The following is a 9,139-nucleotide window of genomic DNA, read 5'->3' as shown; positions in this document are numbered from 1 at the left end:
TCAAACTTTCTTCAGTTTTTTTCTGCTCTCAGACTTGACAGCTTACAACTTTTCAAGTGAAGCAAATACCTGGGATAGTAATCCATCTACAAATCCAACATGGCCAACACCTGGCAAATGTATCAACATTCTTGCATTCTGCTCTCTGAACAGACATTATAATTCATATGGCACTCTTACACCAACCCAATATTTGGACATAGATGATAATTCATGTGCACACAAGATGGTGGCTGGCCATTGATCTGTGTCTCCATTTCTTTATGGTTGACATAGACAGCTAAAAGCTCTGACTTACAGTTTCAGATAAGAGTTATAACTCTTAGTCTATATTTTTAAAAGACTCAATATAACCCTCTCACTCTTAAGGTAAAGAAATTAAGACCACAGTCATTTGCTTAAACCAGAAGCGTTATTTGTAAAGCAGAACAGGACATGGGAGGGAAAAAAAAAAACAGTCAAATTCATTAATTTCACAGAAAAGAAAACAGGCATGGAGCAAAAAGATTTACCCACAAACAAGTGTCAAATCCTGTGTCAATCCCAAACAATTGAGCTGGCTTCTGGACCGTCGTGTTGAGGATTCTTAAGCTAAATCTTAGCCTAATGGATCAGTTGATCAATTAGCAATAATCAATTAGCCGTATCTCTGAGGTTTCAGGGAAGGGCAAAATAAAGCATGTTACATGATATCTTTTCTGTAACCTCCATAGTCTGAGCCTAATCACACCAAAATAACTTCAAAATAAACATTTAGATTCCCCAATAGTCTGCCTTCAAGGAGAGAAAGCTTTTGTTCTGTTTATGTAACTATTCAGGTTCATATAAAAACAATGTGTTTTTAATAGCTATAATTAAGTTGGTATTCTGATTTAATACAACAGTTCCAATAACTTATAATGCTCCTGAGATTTAGTCTTCTGGTGCTGACAAATTCAAATTGCTGAGACTGCAAGTTTCAAGGTCAGACTCTGGAATACAGTAGCATCACAAGGGAAATGCAAGGCCACTTGGGGAGAGGCCAGTTGGATCTCTCATGCGCCACACACATCATTGACTTTAAACTTTCATCCAGTATATTTGCACCTCATTTTAGATAACAGTATAGAAAATCACAGCTTACAAAATAATTTAGAATATTTCACTTTGAAGAAGTGTTTATCACAAGGTCCCTAATAATAACAAATTCCTCTGGTACATTTAAAATAAGATTTGATTCTCCCAAATTATTTAAAAATAACTTTTCAGCAACAAATCTACTGCATAATGCAAAAGTCACATGTTTATAAACAGTATCTACTGGGGAAAAGGGCCAAATAATTGACAATGTAAAACTATTTTTCATTCTAAGAATCATATAGCATATGGAGATTCACAAGATCTGCTTTAGAAAAGTGTCATGATTATTACTCCACAGTCAAGTCACTAAAGGGAAAACAGATGCAGAAAATGGATTACAAAGTCAGTTAGGGAAGGCATCACTGTTAACAAATTTTTTTTGACGCTTCAACTAAAGAACAGCTTCAGTCAAGTTTGAGGACATTTCATTTCTTTCCTAAACAGTATTTGATTTTATGTAAGTGGACAAATTTACCTTATTTGGGTTGTGGGCAGAGGCAATATAGTTTTTCATGATTTCTTATTTACTGTTCCTATGTTTACAGGAATACAGGTATCATCTGCTTTTCAAAAGTTTGCTTTATGTCCCTTCACTTTTTAGAAAGCCCTACATTAGTATCTGTTTTGGTAACCAAGATAAATCCAAACAGAATTTTCACTTTTGTGAGAAAAGGCAAAAAGCAAAAACAGCAATTAGCATTTGCTTTGCAGCCAGCCCTATAAAGGCAGCCTGAACCCTGAGCCGTGCGACGGGCACCACCAAGCTCTTTCCTCAGGAACTACACTTGCATCTCAGCATCAAGCCTCCGTAGCTTTAAACTGCATGTGAGCAACTGGCTCTGTCTCCATTTGTGCATCCCTTAGCAAGATGTGCCCTAAGGTAACTGCTTTTTTTGCTTTACACCATTTCAGTTGATGAAAAGTTTCATAGAAACGGACTATTTTGATATAGCAAGGAAAATCTGTATAGACACATTAAGCAAATCTTACCAGTCTTTCTAAGTACTTGCTATTTCCCATCGGCACCCTGACGTCACTGTGTTGCATTGCCTTCCTTAAGTCTAAGTTTCAAGAATTCCAGCCTAAGGCTATGACAAATACGTTTCACACCCTGAAGGAAACCAGACAAAAGCAAAGATAATGATATGAAGCAGAATATATCTAAGTCACTTAGACTATCCTATTTTGGAAATATATTTGTGAGGTTTCCCTAGTACCACTAGTATTTGTGGTAAATTATTTATCCATACCACAATGTCCTTGTATACAGTATATCCCCTAGTCAAACCTTCATTTGCAGCTTTTATAACCATAACAGGAGATAGAGTGATTTGTTTAGTTACAATTTTCTTCAACATTATAAAATTACTACTATACTTGTAGTATGAATCTGAAAATTGGCATCTTCCCAAGAAAATGCAGTGTTGGAAAAATAAAACTAAAATTATGTATTGCATTAGCAAGAAATAACAGAACTGTTGGCAAAGTAGACACTATAGTTGAAAGTTGTTATTTGCATAATTAGACAATTTTAAAAATATTTATTGCATTTCTTCCAACAATAAGAGGTATCTCAGCTGGCATTTTTCAATCCTATGCCTACATAATGAACTGATGTTACATCATGACCATTTTTAAACTATGTAATTGGAAATGTATACAATTGGGGAAAGGAGAGAAGGAGTGGGAGAGAAAGATGGAAAGAGATGGAAAAAGAGAGAGAAAAGAGGGGAGGGAGAGAGAGAAGGAAGGAATTTTTTAACTTAGTGTTTTTATTTATTTTTCTGAACAGTCTTATTAATGATCTAGGATGAATTTTTCCTAGGGAATTCTACCTACTATTACAATCACATGAGTGCACTGGGAGAAATAAACTTTATATTACCCAAGTAAGGCTCACTCACATCATGAGACTTTATGGTATAAGAGGAACTAAAGTTGACATAGTCATTTCTTATTCTCAAAACTGATGGAAAGAATATTTAGATGGTTTTTCAATTAGTCATATAAAACATTTTGTTCACAGTAATGACATTATCCACATAGTTAGATAAAAGTTAAGACAGCTACTGAAGTTACACAGAGAAACCCTGATTAAAATAAATTCATAAATTAGTTTTGGACTTCCCTGGTAGCTCAGCTGGTAAAGAATTCACCTGCAATGCAGGAGACCCTGGTTTGATTCCTGGGTCGGGAAGATCAGCTAAAGAAGGGATAGGCTAGCCACTCCAGTATTCTTGGGCTTCACTGGTGGCTTAGTTGGTAAAGAATCCACCTGCAGTGTGGGAGACCTGGGTTCAATCCCTGGATTGGGAAGAGCCCCTGGAGAAGGGAAAGGCTACCCACTCCAGTACTCTGGCCTGGAGAATTCCATGAACTCTATCGTCCATGGGATCACAAAGTTGGACGTGACTGAGCAACTATCACTTTCATAAATTACTTAAAAACACTTGGAAGATAATGACAATCTGAAAGAACCAACAGTTGGAGTCTTCATAAGTATAGGTGCATCTTCACATTTGGGTATACGTATATTCCCACACATACTTACATGAATTTTATTGATTGCAATAGTAAGATATATATATATATACTTTGGTTAAAGAATTTGCCACACAAGATTTGAGAACTTTTGGTTGTTTCCAACTTTTTCCAGATTATCAGTAATAATACTCTGTCCATCTCTTGGGCTTCCCTAGTAGCTCAGATGTTAAAGAATCTGCCTGCAGTGCAGGAGACCCGAGTTTGATCCCTGGGTCAGGAAGATTCCCTGAAGAAAGGAGTGGCTCTCCACTCCAGTATTCTTGCCTGGAGAATTCCATGGACCAAGGAGCCTGGCAGTCTACAATCCACAGAATCGCAAAGAGTCAGACCCGACTCTTAGGTGTTCTGAGACCCAACTTCAATGTGAGGAGAAGGGGTTTTCCCCTACACCACCAAGCAATTTTGGACATCAACTGGGTATCCTATGATTCAACTTAATTCTAACACTAAATACCTGCACATAGCATCAGATCTCACAGATTAGAGGCTCAGTCTTACAAAACTGCCCTTCCCACAATTTCAGATGTCACTCACATGCCCAGGCTGTCACCTGAGCTTCTGATAGACCAGCAATTGGGGGAAGATTGGAGGTTTCATAACACTAACCTTGCGTATCAGACACCAGTCCCCAGTCCAGGTTATTACCTAAACTTCTGACTGACTAGTTGTAAACCAGAGATTCCCACGACCTCCTCCTCCACTGTGATTAATTTGCTGGAGCAGCTAGTAGAACTCTCAAGAAATCTGTTTACTCACTAGATTATAAGTTTATTATAAAAGGATATATTTCAGGAACAGGCAGATGGAAGGGTCTCATAGGGCAAGATATGGGGAAAGAACATGAAGCATTCATGCCCTCTCCAGGCTCACTACTCTCAAAGATTATTCACTGATCCAGAACTTCTCAGAACTCAGTCCATTTGAGCTTTTATGGGAGCTTCATTACACAGACATGGTTGATTAAAACCCTGGCAATTGATTCACCCTCCAGCCCTTCTCCCCTTCCAGAAGTTGGGGGTGGGAATACTGAAAATTCCAACCCTTTCATAAGATGATTGTTTCCCCTGGTAACTAAACCTCGTCCTTAGCTGCATCCAAGTCACTTTATTAAAATAACAAAGGACACTGTCCTTACCTTTATAGCTATCATTACTTAGGAAATCCCAAGAGTTTTGGGAAGTTGGGGATGAAGACTAAATATATATTTTTGTAAATCACAATATTACTCCATCCTTGTCCATATTTTTTAAAACAAATTCACAAATTCTTGCTTAAGGAAATATGCATAAAGACAGAACTACGACTCAAATGCTACATGTGTTTGTAAATTCTATCTATCCAGTAACAACACTGCTTTCCTCAACAGTATTTTCCAGTTTAACCCCGCTAGCAGTATACAAAGGAATCCCTTGACAAACCTGTTCTGAGTACCATTAATTGAAAAAAAAAGTTAGCTCTTTGCCATTTCAATAAGCAAAGGCATATCTCAATAAAATAAATTGCTAATCAGCCTATTTAAATAAAATTTTATTTCATTCTTTAAAAGGAGGCAAAATCAACTGCGCTAGTGCAAAACCAGTTCATGTCTATGAAAACATGGGGATTTCCCCTAACTGTCTCATAGCGCCTTATATCCAAAACTGCCTCGTTGGTGTAGCTAGATTTTTTTAAGATATTAAGTGTGTGAAGTGTAAAAAGCATCTCGCTGGGCTCAGTAAGAAGTTTCTCAAAAGGCTTCACTCCTCATGCAAATTTTAATTCTTTGACATTTAAAGGATTGCAGGAACCATAAATCAAAGAATTTGATTTATGTGATTTATGTGATTGAAAATCAAAGAAATCCAAATTGTATATGGAAATATTTGTCTTTGGTACACTGAACTTAGTTTCTCAAGTTCTCGAAAGGCATTTGCAACACATGCTGTCTTCACAGCATAATACAAAGCACGTCCCACTAAAATTAGGGAGGGGAAGTTTTCAGCTCTGACTGAAACTAACCTGGTTAATCACTGCAGATGGTGACTGCAAACATGAAATTAAAAGATGCTTGCTCCTTGGAGGAAAAGCTATGACCAACCTAGACAGCATATTAAAAAGCAGAGACATTACTTTACCGACAAATGTCCGTCTAGTCAAAGCTATGGTTTTTCCAGTAGTAATGTATGGATGTGAGAGTTGGACCATAAAGAAAGCTGAGTGCTGAAGAATTGATGCTTTTGAACTGTGGTGTTGAAGACTCTTGAGAGTCTCTAGGACTGCAAGGAGATCAAACCAGTCAATCCTAAAGGAAATCAGTCCTGAATATATTTATTGGAAGGACTGATGCTGAAGCTCCAATACTTTGGCTACCTGATACAAAGAACTGACTCATTGGAAAAGACCCTGATACTAGGAAAGACTGAAGGCAGGAGGAGAAGGGGACACAGAGGATGAGATGGTTGGATGACATCACTGCAATGGACATGAGTTTGAGCAAGCTCCGGGAGTTGGTGATGGACAGGAAAGCCTCGCGTGCTGCAGTCTATGGGGTCACAAAGAGTCAGACACGACCAAGCAACTGAACTGAACTAAACCTCCTCCTAGCTGTGTTATATCACAGGTGTGCTGCTGCCTTTTCAATGATAATTCAGTTGAAAGCAAAATATTTCAGACATGAAATTTTACCTGATTTTATTATAATGTTACTCTGTAAAATATTTTTAAACTTTTAATAGCAATTGTTTGTTCACTGAAATGGGTGGGAGACTTTGTATTGAATAATTGCTACTGAGAACACCAGCTGTTTTTCTCATCAATATTTGCTAACTTCTTGTTCGAAGGATATTTTCTTTACTAAAAAAAAAAAAATCTACACCATTTATTTATTATAAATATGTGACAACAAAAGTAACATTTTACTATCATATTTAAGATAATTGATAATATAATGAGTTTTTTGTTTGTTGTTTTCTTTTAATAGCAGGCCTTCTAATATTGATTTCATTATGTTATTTTCCTGTGTAAGAAGAACCCATACTGACTTCCAACTGCCCAGAGAATGAAGATATTTCTCAGTATGTTCTACATATCTGTACAATATGGCTAACCATCCTAATCATCTTCTTTTCTGGCATTTTCAGTGTTCTCTTCACACACACACATCATCCTTTGGACATATGTGTGTATATACCTAGGCTTCACCAATGGCCCAGCAGGTATAGAATCTGACTGCAATGCAGGAGACTTGGGTTTGCTCCCTGGTTTGGGAAGATCCCCTGGAGTAGGAAATGGCAACCCACTCCAATATTCTTGCCTGAAAAATCTCCTGGACAGAGGGTGGGCTACAGTTCAAAGGGCCACAAAGAGTTGGACATGACTGAGTGACTAAGCACAAGTGTATATACCTATGAATCTGCCCCTGAAACCTCCTCCCTCATTTAAGATTTGTCCAACACTTAACATTTAGTTCATGTTTCCCCCATTTTCTAGAATGGTCTAAGCTTATATCACCTTTATTAACAATTTGTATCATACACTTTAGAATCTGCATATATATTCTAATGCTAATTGGCTCTGGTTTTGTTCATGTTATTTTCATGAAAGTCTATCATATATGCAGGACACATAGTGTTTCATAGCACTTTTATACTGCTGTATTTTGTAGGGTTTAATTAAATTTAAAAAATAATTAAGCAGAGAAATACTCAAGACTTAATTTGGTACTATAGACATGCAATCCAATAGTATGAAGAGACAATTTGGCCTTTCAAGCAAAGGAAGTAAGTAAAGCTCTTTTGGGCTATTTTGTGGCTGTTGATACACAGGGACAAAGAATAGAGAAATAGGTATGAGAAGTGTTGGTATGAATAATTATACCCTCAAAAGTTTACAGAGGAGAATAATATGGTGAAAAAGAAAAACAAAATGTTAAAGGTGAGAAGAGGTTATATTTTAGAGGATTCTTAGCTCTCAGGAAATTTTCTTTGTAAATTTAAATGCTTCTTTGGGATTTTGGGGTTGACTTTTAGGGTTTTTAGACAGTTATGTCTATGACTCCTCGGAAAACATCTTTTACATATCATCAAAAGCATCAAACATTATGATAAAAACAGTATAACTCTAAGTATTTTCTAAGTTTAATGCCTAAATAGAACTTTAGCAAAGGTGATAGATACAACTGGAAAATGTTTCATATTTACACAGAACAACACAGTTTTTATTCAGTAGCCAAGGCTCCTGTTTTTGTGATTTTTGTTCCTGAGGTGGGGGCCAGGTAGCACTTATATCATTATTTTATATTCTATTTGGATGTAGTTATGTTAATTCTTTTGTCTTCATAGGTTTCAACCTTACTGCTCATATTCAAAGTTATGTTTATGCAGATTCAGAAATTTAGAAACAAAAAGGTTTCAAGTTTTCACCTATATTGTTATTACATTTAGAAATGAGAAACAATATTACCATGATTTTTTTCCCCAAGATCATAAAGATAACTGGTAACATCAAGATTAGAATCCAGGGGTCCTTACAAGTTGAGTTACTTATTTTCCTGATCACATTTTTGGCTTAGTGAAAGCATTTTATATTCTACTCATCTCAAAGTGGAAATGTTTTAAGATATGAATAATCAAATCATTTTATATAATCTTAAATTACCTTCCTATTCAGTTGGGAGGGATTAAAAATTAAAAACTTATTTATAACCCATACTTCCAAAAGGATTCAAGACAGTCTGCATAATTAAATATGACACAAAATAAGCATATTTTACTTAATATGGAGCCTTTATATGTAAGGTGATATGAATAAAGAGGATATCTTGGTGATTTGAGTTCCAAATAAACTTTTCTCCTAAATTTGATTCAGTTCTATGTCATAGGCAAATAATAAATAAGTTCTTAGCTTTCATGACAAAGAAAAAAAAATTGATACTCCAAGAAACAATCTTCCAAAGACTAGGTGCAGTAAAAAATACATATGCTCTTCAATTCTCAACTTAAAGTCATTCTATTTTCTTAGGCCAAAAAATTACTGGACTTGTCACATAAACGGGTTTAAGTTCAAGAGTCAATAAGTATCGTCCCCCTCTGTGGTCCATATAAAAGCATGGGAACCAGCAACAGAGACAGAATGTGACAGAATCTAGGTGATCCTAGCCCCTGGGTTCCTATGATCTTCCCCAAGGCAATCTGAAATCAACTTGAGTAGGATTAGTTTTCTTGCTCTATGAAAAGCTAACAAGAAGCTGAACAGTTGAACTAATTCTACACCCCTTATTGAAGGAAAGTACAGAGAGATTCAGTAGCTAAATGGTTTCTTCTTGGATAACCTGATTTATGATGTATCTCCAGTCTGCAGATGCTGATAGACAACTGGTCTTTTGGCACTCTATATAGAGTGCCAATTCCAAGCTACCAAACTGTGGCAGTAGAAGGAAAACAGTTTTAACACTTTTGAAAACCTCATATCCAGAGAGAGAGCAATCAACAAAATATCA

The sequence above is a fragment of the Dama dama genome, chromosome 29 (assembly GCF_033118175.1).
Source record: "Dama dama isolate Ldn47 chromosome 29, ASM3311817v1, whole genome shotgun sequence".
NCBI lineage: Eukaryota > Metazoa > Chordata > Mammalia > Artiodactyla > Cervidae > Dama > Dama dama.
Note: the sequence above shows the minus strand (reverse complement) of the source record.